The 13,246-nt window shown below is 41.9% G+C and overlaps 1 pseudogene; it reads right to left on the bottom strand.

Moving 5' to 3' along the window:
- Nucleotides 1–4,928, bottom strand: part of LOC102874327 — a 16,054-nt pseudogene extending 11,126 nt beyond the window's left edge.
- Between the last annotated feature and the right edge of the window lie 8,318 nt (nt 4,929–13,246).

Here is a 13,246-nt window from a genome sequence, read left to right as displayed (position 1 = left end):
ATCTGCTCCAAGCGGCCCAGCAGGGCATCAATGTTGGACTTGATCTGCGTCAGTTCTGTCTTGATGGTCTGCAGTTCACTGCTCTTTAACTTTATCTTGGCTGAGCTGGTGGTGATGGCTGTGGAGCGAGCAAAGAGCTTGACAGGAATGGTAGTTTTGACACGGTGGACCAAGGGGACTGTGACCCGGGGTCGCTTCACTGGGACCGCCCTGAGCACTGGTACTGGAGACAGGCGGCCTCGATAGTCAAAGAGCCTGTCGTAGAAGTTGTCCCGGTAGCAATCATAGTCAAAGCTGTAGCCACTGTATATGGCAGATGCTGCTCTCTTTAAGTCCCTTGGGTCTGTTGGGCTTGGGCTCTCCAGCCATGTTGATGTCTAGGGTCTGCCCAGCCAGCACTCGTCCATTTTCACCCAGTACAGCTGCCCGGGCATGGCGTTCATTGGCATGCTGGACAAAGGCATAGCCCTTGTGCACAGAGCAGCCAGCCACACGGCCATACTTGGAGAAGATGGTCTCCGCGTCTGACTTCTTCACTACAGCAGTGTTGAGGCTTCCAGTGAAGACCCGAGAGTTGATGGATTTGGGATCATTCTTGTTGGTTACATTGCTTGTCTGAATCTTCAAGGACCAATAACCAATACCAAGGTTGAGTTCAGCCAGCTATTTCCTCCTTTTGATTACAGGGTCAGCACCAACTGCCTCTGGAATAGGACTCACCTACCCACGCTCAGAGGTCTGGAGGAAGCCGCGAGAGCTGTACATAGGGTTTTTGAAGTCCTGTAATTTCAGAAGTGGATGGCCAATCCTTCTTCCTAGTCTGTCTTAATTTTTAAATATAATAGTATCTGACAGACAAGCATTCTGCAGCAAAGAGTAGATGAAAGACATCTAAATATAAGTCCTTATCAATTTTTAAAGTCCCTTACCGAATATTTTTTCCCAGTCTGTGGCTTCCCTTTTTACCATGTTGGAGAAGTTTTTGGATGCACATAGGGATTTGATTCTTAGAAGGTCCCATTCATCAATTTTACCCTCTCCTCGTAGATTTTTCAGGATGCTTGGAAGACTGTTTATGTTGTTGATTAGGACTTCTAGAGTTCTTCCAGGCTTCTCTCTAATGAAGTCCTTGGTTTTAGTCATAGGTCCTTGATCCACTTTAAGTTGGTTTTTGTGTATGGAGTGAGGTGTGGATCTTGCTTGAGTTTTTTGCAGATAGTTTTAGAAGGGAATTTCTTCAACATTGTAAAAATTATATATGCAAACCCAATAGTCAACATTGTTCTCAATGGAGAGAGATTAAAGTCATTCCCTTTGAGAACAGGAACTAGGCAAGGATGCCCACTATCACCTCTCTTATTCAGTATTGTATTAGGAGTCTTAGTAATAGCAGTGAGAAAAGAAGGAAATAAGAAGTATCCAGATTGGCAAAGAAGAGGTAAAATTATCTCTCTATGCAGATGATATATGATAATATACTTAGAAAACCCCAAAGACTCAGCAAGAAAACTACTGGACATAGTTGACCAGTTCAGCAGAGTGGCAGGACGCAAGATCAATATACAAAAATCAATTGGATTTCTCTACAGTGACAAAGAGAATACAGAACTGGAGCTAAGAAAATCAATACCCTTCACAATAGTTAATCACAAGAGTAACTACTTGGGAGTAAATATAACCAGATGCACAGAGTATCTATTCAGAGAAAATTATAAAGCATTACTACGAAAAACAAAAAAGAGACCTGGAGAAATGGAAGAATATACCTTGTTCATGGGCAGGAAGACTCAATATTGTGAAAATGACTATACTACCAAAGGCAATTTACACATTCAATGTAATCCCAATACAAATACCAATTCCATTGTTCAACAAGATGGAAAAGACAATCTCCAATTTCATTTGGAATGGAAAGAGGCCCCAAATAAGCAAAGCATTCCTTAAAAAGAGAAACAAAGTAGGAGGCATCTCACTCCCTGATTTCAAATCCTGCTACACTGCCATGGTGGTCAAGACATCATTCCATCTGCCTATGGTCAACTTATTTTTTACAAGGAGATGAAATCATTCACCTGGGGAAGCGGCAGCCTTTTTAACAAATGGTTTTGACAAAATTGGAAAACTATCAAAGCAGTATTCTCAGCTTGAATGCAGAGAGTCAGTCAAAGCACAATGGCCTTCAGAAACTCTCTCTCACTATACATAGACCAGGAGGCATTTCTCTGAACAAAACAAGAGGATACAGCAGGACCAAAAATCCTTGGCAGATGCACTTACCCTTGAATAACTGGTACCTCACAAATTTTTGTTTCTGATTAAGACCATGTTGGATTGTTTTGTTTTGTTTTCCAGTTTGGTGGCTGATGGGTGTTATCTGGGTTGGAATTTTATACCATCAATGCAGATCTCTCTTTCTGCCCATTCTCTTCACCAGCATCCTTGTGTTTTTCCTCTTTTAAAAACTGGCCTTATTTCAACAGTTGTCAAGGACACTGTGTTCTTTGCAGGAACTATGTCAGACATAGTTGAACCATGTGCCTTTGGTACTGCAGCACAGCAAATTGACTCATTGCAACCCCTTAAATTGCACAAATACCTGTGACCTTTCAGAAACATATTTTTAGGCTTGTCTTCCAAAGTGGCACTGGGAGGGTTTACACCAGAGTTACCAGTTAAGTCATGGCACACACACACTGTTCTTATTTTCCGAGGCAAATAATAATGTATGTTTCTAACAGAGATAAAGATTTAAACTATTCGGCCTGGATTTTTTCCCATTCCAGTTAACATTCCAATACCCCCACATTTTATAAATTTAGGTCCATTCTGGTTTTGTTTTGCCTGCCTTGACTGAAGTAGGAAGTCACCTGTCAGAGTCCTGGTTCAGACTGCAAACTTTAATGTTGGTAATCAAGAACTTTGTACCATCCAGGGATACTAGGAAAATTGCTTAATTGAGTCTGTAAAGTGGGAACATTTGGCCATGTAGTTGTCAGGATTAGGGATAGCTTGTGAAAAGTACTGTACTTAGCAGTACTGCACCTACCAAAAGTATCCTCCTTTTATCGTGGAGAAGGTGAGTGAATTGTACATAAATTCAGTTTATGTTAGAGATTAGGAATATTTTAAGCCAAGGAAATTTGGGGGACCTTTGGTGAACTAGTTGATAGGGAGTTGTGCTGTTACCCCAGAGGCTACACCTCTCTGGCTGTTCCAATCTAACAGTGGCTCTGGGGGAGAAAGATGGACCATCTTCTCCCATGCCATTTACAGCTTCAGAAATCCAGTGAAGGACCAGCTGTGAGTCAGTTCTGACTTAGTGGCAGAGAGAGAGAAGAGAAGAAAATGAAGGACTGAGCTTGAGCGGTATCAGCACAACAATAAACACTTTTAAGTGTTGGAAATCAGAGAGGTTAGGCTCTAAACAGCACGTTTGGGAGTTGTTGTTATTGTTGTATGCCATAGAGTCAGAACTGATTTTTAGTTATTATTATGTGCCATCGAGTCGCCTATGACCCATAGAGACCCATACTGCAGCTCTGAACCCTTCCCTGTCCTGAGCCAGTCTCACTAATTCCAACACCCCAACCCCCCATTGTCCCAGTCACGGAATCAATCCATTTCATCCGGAGTCTGTCTCTCCTGTGCTGTCCCTCCACCCTTCTGAGCATTATGTCCTTCTCCAAGGACCAGTATTTCCTGGCCATGTGCCAAAAGTATGTGAGACAGAGCGTCAAAATCGTAGCCTCCAAGGAGAAACTTGGTTTCACCCTCTCCAAGACAGATCTATTTGTTTTCTTGGCAGCCAAAGCTATGTTCAAGACTCTTCAGCACCACAACTCGAAGGCATCAATTCTTCTGTCATCTTTAGTCATTATCCAGCTCTCTGAAGAGTAACAAGTAGTTGCGAAGACCATGGCCTAGTTTAGGCACACCTTAGTCTCTAGACTAACATCATTGCTTTTCGGCATTCTAATGAGGTCCCTGACAGCAGATTTCCCAATGCAATTAATCTTTTGATTTCCTGACTGCTTCTGTAAACAGTGTTGATTGTGGAGCCGAGCCGAGCAAGCTGTAACTGTTAAAAACCTCAATCTCTTCTCCATCCATCATGGTGCTGCCAGTTGGCCCAGTGGCGAGAATCTTTGTCTTATTGATGTTGAGTTTCAATCTACTGAAGTCCTTGACCTTCTACAGCAAGTGTTTCAGGTCTTCTTCAGTTTGAGCAAGCAAAGTGGTGTCATCTGCATAACATAGGTTGTTGATGAGTCTACCTCCAATCCTGATGCCACATTTCCTTCTCATAATGTTTCCCGAATGATCTGTGTACAGATTGAAAAGGTACAGGAACAGGATACATCCCTGACATACTCCTTTCCTGTTTTTAGGAGTAGAAGGGAAAAATTTTAATCTCTAAACACCTGCAAGAAGCATCAGCTGCGCGGCATAGAGATCAAAGTCATATATGACTCTGGAGCAAAAGCAATAGAGCTGCGACCTCGTTTTTTGTGGGTCTGCGGGGCAAGGGCTTTGGGGAGAATGGAAGAAGATGCTGGAGTCTACAGTAGGACAAAGTGGGGAGAGTTGAGAAGAGGTGGGGCAGGAACCAGAGGCAGGCTAGAGAAAGCTGAGACGACTTGAGAGAGTGGGACCTGGGGGACAGTGTTAAAGGTCTTAATCAGAATCTTCTGAAAGCTGAATCACTGACTCATTGAGGGCATTTAAGTGTCAGCTGACCTTGCTGAGAGCACTGGGAGGGCCTGGGGAAAGAGTGTCAACTATAATTCATTTCCATTTTTCTCCTACACTCTTCTCTCTCTCAGTTCTAAGCACTTAGGAGTATTTGATAAGGGCTCACAAATCTAGATGAGATCTGAAATCCGGTTACACAGACTAAGAAGCCCTACCACTGTTTCTCGAGCTCGCATTATCCTCACAACATAGCTCTACTTTCCTAACCTTATTAATTTGATTGCCCCCAGTTTACCAGGGAAATGCAATGAAATGTTTAAAATTTACCTGCAGTCAGGGTCTTAATTCCAAACTAGAAAAACTTGCCTACTAGCAACCTGGCTGGGAATCCATTCTGAGTACCGTGCTTTGTCATCCTTTAGTGCCATCCTGTGGCTCTGCAGTAATGTTATGAAAACCTCACACCCATCGGGCATCAGGTTCCTGGGGCTGCAACTCCTTTAGGGAGGAGATTGGCTATCTTTCCCTGCAGAACAGCTGGTGGATTCAAGCAACAGATAATAAATTGGGGCGCCCTAATGTTCTCACAAGTTGTGGAATTCCGCTGTCTTCAGTTTGGTGCTGCTTCTGAGAATGCTGGGAACTTGTCAGAGGTGTACATTTTCAGATCTCACCCCAGCACTCCTGAACCAGAAGATCTCAGTAGCAACAAGCCAAGCTCTCCTGGGGGCTCTGGGATTTGGGAATCCTGGTTTGGAACATCAGTTACCCACTAAAAACCACATGACAAACTTGTAAACACAGCATTAGCCCTGTGTTGGGTATGGGCATCCATATATATTTTTTTCACTCCTTAAATAATAATGTTGAAGAGAATGATGGTATACACAGAGGATGACGTACTTAACCTTTCTAAGCCCCATGCGGCTCACTTGTTTAGAAGGTGGTAGTGTGAACTGAAAGAACATTAAAAATGCATCCAGCACAGCTTTTGGCAAAGTGCAATTCTCAATACACATAAGTGCCCTCATCTCTAATGGCAACCCCACAGCCAAGGCCAACTAAAGCTGGAGCAGCCACTGGGGAAGTGGAGACGAAGCGAGACTGGGAGCACACCATGTGACCTGAAGCTTGACACCCCTGCCAGGCTGTCAGCCGGTACATATGGTATTAGGCCTTTGGAGTTTGAGAGTGTACACTTCAAACATATAGGCTTCTGCTTAGCAACTGGCTAAGACCAGACTGAACCAGGCACAATGGCTTTTAGGACAAGGACTACAACTTTTCTTTTCAACTTCTTCTAATAACCCCATTCTGCATCTGCCACAAATCTTAGATTTGAGCCACGTTTAGGGATGCCTCACAGACTGCCTGTTCTATGCTGAGTGATGAAGCTTACAAAGAACAGAAAGCATGTATTGTTGCCAGCCACCCATAGGACCCGAGGTGACCCACACACAGTGGAACCAAACGCTGCTTGGGCCTCTGCCATCTGACCTGATCAGACTGTGGTGATCCACAGAGGAGCTTTCCCTGGCTGGTTTTCAGAAGTAGATCACCAGGCCTTTCTCCCTAGTTAACCTTAGTCTGGAAGCTCTGTGGAAATGTGTGCAGCATCATAGGAATGTGGTGGTGCATTGACCAGAAATGGAACTGGAGTCTCCGGCATAGGAAGTGAATCCTCCCACCAAATCATCACTATCCCTTAAGAAAAATCTGTCCTTATGAAATGCAACTCTGCTAGCTGTGCTGACAGAGAGGGGCTTTGGACAGGCCAGGGTGTGGGCTAGCTTCCCTCAGGAGCTGTGGAACCCATTCCTCATTTTCCTTCGCCCTTCTCTCCTACCACAAACATAATAGCCTCACTCTCTTATGTCTCACAGCCTGATGACCATGCTGTGCATGGGGTGAGCCTCTGCCTGGCCCTGCTGTGGCTCTACCTTCACCCTGACCTGCTGCACCAGAAACCACTTTCCTCCTCTTGCTCTGAGGAACTTCAAAGCACAAAATACACTTGATAATTTCCATTTAGAATCCTTGGTGCATAGGCCCCTTAGTGACAGAACACATTTTAAAACTCAAAACAAGGGATGAAATGAATAAGAGTTGGAGAAAGCATTCAGACAGAGTGCCAATGGGAGAGAGCCAGGCCTTGATCCTCAGACTTAACCTGAAATTACCTAAAAAGATCCTCAATTATCTGAACTTCAGGCTCCAAGACAGTGAGCTCAAGGCCCCCAGTAACTCTTTTCCTCTATTTCAGAAAAGGTCTGAATTGAATAAAATGTTAATCAACCAACCCATCCTCTTCTCTCTATAAAAGGGAAAGAAGAGCTAAGAGACATATTTAAGAAATCACCGACTAATTCTTCCCTGCTCTTTAGTTTTTGGGTTTGTTTTTTTTTCTTCTTTTGAAAGCCACATTAGCCCAAAGAGAAATAAGACATCCAAATTGGGAAAGACTTCTCCACATTTGGGAACATGTTAGAATGGCAGGGAGGTTCCCTCGCCTTTAATGGGTGAGACCAATGGTTGGAGCGTGTTCCTCAGAAGGAAAATCCTTCATTGTTCCTGTTTACAGACAGACAAAAAAAAAAAAAACAAAAACAAACCTGACCTGGAAACAAACTGAAAGACATCAAAGTATTGGGACAAAAAACGTACTGATCAGGGCAGAGATGCAGCACTACACAGCTCTGGTGGTGGTACTGCTGAAGATAGCAAGGCGGGGATAAGCAGGGGAGCAGCTATTTTATAACCCTACACAAACAACCTCCAGTATGTAGCACAGTCAAGAGTTACATCAATTGATGGAAATGCTAACAACACACATCGCTTAATTTAAAGAAAAAGCTGTCACCTGCTTGATGTAGTTGTTCTGAAAGGATAGATAAAAACATTATGGACAATGGTCAGTTGCCCTCATTCTGGGAAGGTACTAAAAACCCAAGAATTCAGCCAGCTTAGTTTAAGTGTAGCCATATTAATGGCATTTACAGGATCTACTCCAGAGCCAAAGGTGGGTGACTAATCCGCAGCCCTCAGGCCTGCCTTCAATTGTTTTTGGTGAAACATTCTTCTAGGTCATGTAACGCTGGTACATCTGCTTGCTGTACAGAGGTATCATGGCTGCTGTGAAGCTGAACACTGTGACACTGATGAGTCAAATGCAAGGATGGTTACCCATGGTGGACAGTGTTTGGTGGAGCTCCGCAATTAAAGCAAGCCTGAAAGCAGGAGTGGCATCCACTTCCCTAACAGCTTGCCTCTAGAAACCCTATGAGCCTGAAGAAAGGACAAAATTTATACAGGTGTCCAGGTCTTTCATTCATAGGGTCGCAATGAGTCGCCTACCACTTGATAGCACTTAACAACCATATGCCCCACTCCAGCATCCTATATGTCTCTTACAATCTCTCCACCAATCTTCCATCTGAGGCCTTGGAGATTTGCAATAAAAAGCCTCACTAACAGTAAAGCCTCAGCAAAGTCTAACTTCCAAACACAATAAGCCCATTATAGAATACAAAGCATAGCACCAAGCTGAAAGAAGATATTTCAACCATTGGGAAAAAAAGACAGTTGTTGAATAGCAGATATATGCCCTTCTATCTGTTGTAAAGCTATAATAACATTTATAATCAGCAATATACACACAGCACTCAGTATGAAGCACAAGTTTCTCCTTGGGCAGCAGTCAGAATATCAGAAACCATTCTATTTTATAGCACTACCTTACCTATTTGTTTCATTTCAGCAGATAATAAAGTGAGAACATGATATGTCTGATTTAAGGCAGCTGCAGTATGTTTTGCTAAAGCCTCAACTTGCCATTTTATATCAATAGAAGTGGTTCTTGGGATGAAAATATCCAATGGAAAAAACCAACATGAGGTACATCATTTCTGGTATTATCTACTATACAGCATCTCAATGGTTAGGTATATTGAGTCATTTCTTATAGTTGTTGTTGTTAGGTACTATTCAGTTAAGAACTACTCATGGGGGCCTTATGTCAGAACCCTGTCCTATCCCATACCATCCTCATCGTCTCTGAGACACTTTGAGCCTATTGTTTGAGTCACTGTGTCAATCTGTCATCTTGAGGGTCTTTTTCTCTTTTGCTGAAACTCCACCTTTCGAAGAATGGTATATCTTTCTAAGGAATAACATCTCCTTACAACACACTCAAAGCAGGTGAGACAAAACTTCACCATCCTTACCTCTAAGGAGCACTTTGATTTCACCTGCTCCAAGACATACCTACTTGTTCTTTTGGCAGACCGTGGGATATTTCGTACTCTTTTCCAACACCACAGCTCAAAAGCATCTATTTTTCTTCTGTCTTTGCTATTAATTGTCCAGCTCTCGTACACATAGCGACTAAAAAAACCCATGGCCTGAATCAGGTGCACCTTCATCTTCAAATTGACATCATTGCTCCTCAGTAATTTGCAAAAGTCCCTGACAACAAACTTGCCCAATGTACCAAGGATATTGATTGTGGATCCAAGGAAGAGAAAATCTTGAGAATTTCAATCTTTTCTCCATCTATCAAGATGTTGCCTGTGGTGAGAATGTTTGTTTCCTTTATGTTGAGATACAATCTATATTGAAGACTGTATTTTTTTTATCTTCTGCAGCAAGCACTTCAAGTCCTCCTTGTTTTCACCAAGCAAGGTTGTGTCATCTACATAATGTAGGTAATTGATGAGTCTTCCTCCTTTATTGTCACTTTATGAAGAGTCCAACTTCTTGAATAATTTGCTTGTCACACAGATTAAATAAATGTGGAGAGAAGATACAACCCTGATGCACACCTTTCTTAATTTTAAACCATGTAGCTATTTCTTGCTCTGTTCGCACAACAGCCTTTTGGTAGGATCACCCTTGAGTATATCTATTAGTCCAATTATAAGGCCAACCATGTGATCTAGAGGCCTACAACTAGTCCCAAGAGGAAAGAAAAGTTACTGTTGTGTGATTAGGATCTTGATCATGTGGCCAGATGGTACTATTGATTAAGAAGATGTAGCTGTAAGAAGATGTGATGTAAACCTCTGTGCATAACCACCCTATGTTGCAGCTACAGCTTGTACCAGCTCTTTCAGTATATCACGTGGTAGTCTATGCTAGTTGTACAGAGACTGTAGACAGCTACTCCCATACTGCTGTACCCCTGGGGGCAAGAGGCACTTACTTGCTCCCAAACCATTTGAAAAATGTGTTGCCAGGTGTATTCTCAGATGGAAAGATGCACAGAACAATCTACTTAAAGTGTAAGGGATGAGATCAAAGCTGATTCATCTGGATTTTTCCAGGCAGGCCCAGGTACTGTTATTGGCCAAGGTGATCATCCGAGGGAGTGCAACAGCTGAAGATGCAGGGAGCTCTCCGCACACCCAAGTCTGATTTATTTCTCACATCAGCAATCATAGCAGCCCAACTGAGGAAAACATTATTTTCCATGCTGTAGCTGAAAAGGCAAAGCAGTTAGAGGAACCAGAAAAGTCATGTCCAACATTCAATGCAAGCAGCATTATCAGAGGACAGTTCCTGGGCAGGGTCTCACCTCAGGTTTATCATATCACCCCTTTTTGCTCAGATGGGTTTTCTGAGTTTCTAAAGCTAGTATAATCTAAGGAGAAAACTATTATACTCCATTAACTTGGAACCAGTGAGGTATGGTGTCCTTACTGGGATTTAGATAGAGATTAGGAGGTTTTGACAAAAGCCATAAGACAGTTGCAAACCTCTCTTGCCCTAATCCACAAGGAGCCAAAACCCAAATCATCAGGAGCTAGTTTGCAAGCTCCACAGGAAAGTCACAGCTATTTCTCCCTGTGGAAAATCTTGTGGCAAGGGCAATAGAATATTACTAGATTGTCTAGCTTGGAGTAACATCTTGTCCTTGCTGCAGTCACTTGCAGCCTCATTGTCTTCTGAGGCCATTGCATTAATAGCTGGTATGCTCTTGAACAAGTTTACCTGCAATATTCACTGATGCGTCAGATGGCTTTAGGTAATCTCTTAGTCTCGTATCTCAAAGTTTGCTTCAGCACTCTATTCATGTGTTAAATGAGACCAGCTGCTGAGTGATTATGTTGCCATTGTTATTGTTAAGTGCTCTTGAGTGGAATATGACTCACAGTGACTTTATGAACAACAGACCTTAATCTTGTATTATCTTGTGCCTGCATTATCTCTGCATTATCTTCACCCCATTGCTGCAGCAACTGTGTCAATCTATCTTGCTGAGGGTTTTCCTCTTTCACAAGCTCTCCACCTTTCCAAGCAGAGTTACCTTTTTCAAGGAATGTTGTTGTTGTTGTATACTGTCCAATCAGAACAAACCCATAATTGACACTCTGGTGGGTTTTCAGAGACAGTAAATCACACAGAAGGAGATTGTCTATCTTTCTCCCACAGAGTAGCTGGTGGATTTGAACCATGTACCTTTGGGATTGCAGCACAGTTTCTTACCACTAGGCTACCAAATCTCTTTTCCAAGGAATAGCACGCCCAAATTATGTGAGATGAAGTTTTGCTATCCTTGCCTGTAAGGAGCGCTCTGGCTGCGTGTTCTCCAAGACATAAGTGTTGATTCTTTTGGCAGTCCATGGGAACTTCGTTACTATTCTCCATCACTGCAACTCAAAAGCATTGATCCTTCTTCTGTCTTCCTTATTCATTGTCCAGCTCTCAGACGCATAGCAGGTAACTGAAAAGACCAAGGCCTGAATTAGGCACATCTTATGACTTTAAGCTGACACCATTCTGTTCCATACTTTGTAGAGGTCCTTGACAGCAGATTTTGCAATGCAATATGTCTGTTGATTTTCAACTGCTGATATCAATGATGTTGACTATGGATCCCAAAAAAAGATGAAATCATTGACAACTTCAATCTTTTCTCCATCTATCATGATCTTGCCTATTGGTCCAATGGTGAGAATGTTTGTTTTCTAGATGTTGAGATGTAATCCACATGGAAGGCTATAGTTGTTGGTCTTCTGTGACAAGTGTTTCAAGCCTTCTTACTTTCAGCAAGAAAAGTTGTGTCATCTGCATCATACAGGCTGTTGATGAGTCTTCCTCCAGTATTGATGCCACATTCTTCTTCATAAATTCCAACTTCTCAAATTATTTTGTTTAGCATCTAAATTAAACAGGAATGGAGAAAGGTGGCAGCCCTGATGCACACCTTCCCTGATTTTGAACCATATTCCCTATTATGGAATTCCCATTCTTCTCAATGTTAACAATAATTTGTTATTATTCACAAAGTTAATAAACACAAAGTGATCTTTTCTTTATTCTCTGCTTTCATCTAAGATTCATCTGACATCAGCAGTGATATCCCTGGTGTCATGGCCTCTTCTAAACCATACCTGGACTTCTGGCAGTTCTCTGTAAATGAACTTTTCTAGCCAATTTTGAAAATTATTAACTTGGTGGCAGAAATGAGGCAGGAGGGCAAATGATTGAATTCTGTACATTCAAAGATTTGTTAACCATAAATAACTTTTTAAAGAAACCTAAATGGTGAGTATACACATTGATCGTATTAGATAGTGAGACCAGATTGACTATATCTAAGGAAAGAGTCATTTCAGAAGCTCAAGTCAGCAGTCAAAACCAGGCCACTTTCTAACTGTAGAACCGATCATCAATTACTCATGGTCAAGTTCAAACTGATGTTGATGAAAATTAAGACCACAAAAAACAAAATATTATCTATCTCACCTGAATTTAAAAACTATCTCCAGAATAGATTTGAGCCAGTGAACACTAATGATTGAAGACTAGATGACTTGTGGGATGACAACAAAGACATAATCTTTGAAGAAAGCAAAAATTTATTACAAAGATAGAAAAGAAAGAAAAAAAACCAAAATAGAAATCAGAGGAAACTCAGAAAAATGTCACTAGGGAATTGAGAAGCCAAAACAAAGGAATAGATGGTGGAGTGGAAGAGATGAACAAAAGATTTCAAAGGGTAACTTTAGAAGACAAAGTATTGTACAAAATATGCAAAGACCTGGAGTTGGAGAATAAAAAGGAAAGAACTCACTCATGAGGGGGGGAAAAGCAATATAATTCACCATATTAACAAAGCATATAACAAGAACCATATGATCTTAGCAATTGATGCAGAAAGGCATTTGACAAAATCCAATACCCCTTCCTGATAAAGACACTCAGCAAAATTGGAATAGAGGGGGATTTTTCTCAACATGGTGAAAAGTATATATGCAAAACCAAGAGCCAGTTTCATTCTCAGTGGAGAAAGACTAAAAGCATTTTCCTTGTGAACCAGGACCAGACAAGGACACCCACTGTCACCACTTCTATTCACTATTTTATTGGAAGTGCTTGCTAAGACACTCTAATAAGAGACAGAAATAAAAGGCATCCAAATTGGCAAAGAGATGGTTATACTATTGCTATACGCATATGATATGATGTTGTTGTTGTTGTTGTTGTTGTTGTTATGTGCCATCGAGTCGTTTCCGACTCATAGCGACCCTATGCACAACAGCCCTAAACCCTG

The sequence above is a fragment of the Elephantulus edwardii genome, unplaced genomic scaffold (genome assembly GCF_000299155.1).
Source record: "Elephantulus edwardii isolate Elephantulus edwardi_28Jun2011 unplaced genomic scaffold, EleEdw1.0 scaffold00071, whole genome shotgun sequence".
Taxonomy (NCBI): Eukaryota; Metazoa; Chordata; class Mammalia; order Macroscelidea; family Macroscelididae; genus Elephantulus; species Elephantulus edwardii.
The sequence above is the reverse complement of the archived record's forward strand: the minus strand, read 5'-3'. Positions and strand labels throughout refer to the sequence as shown.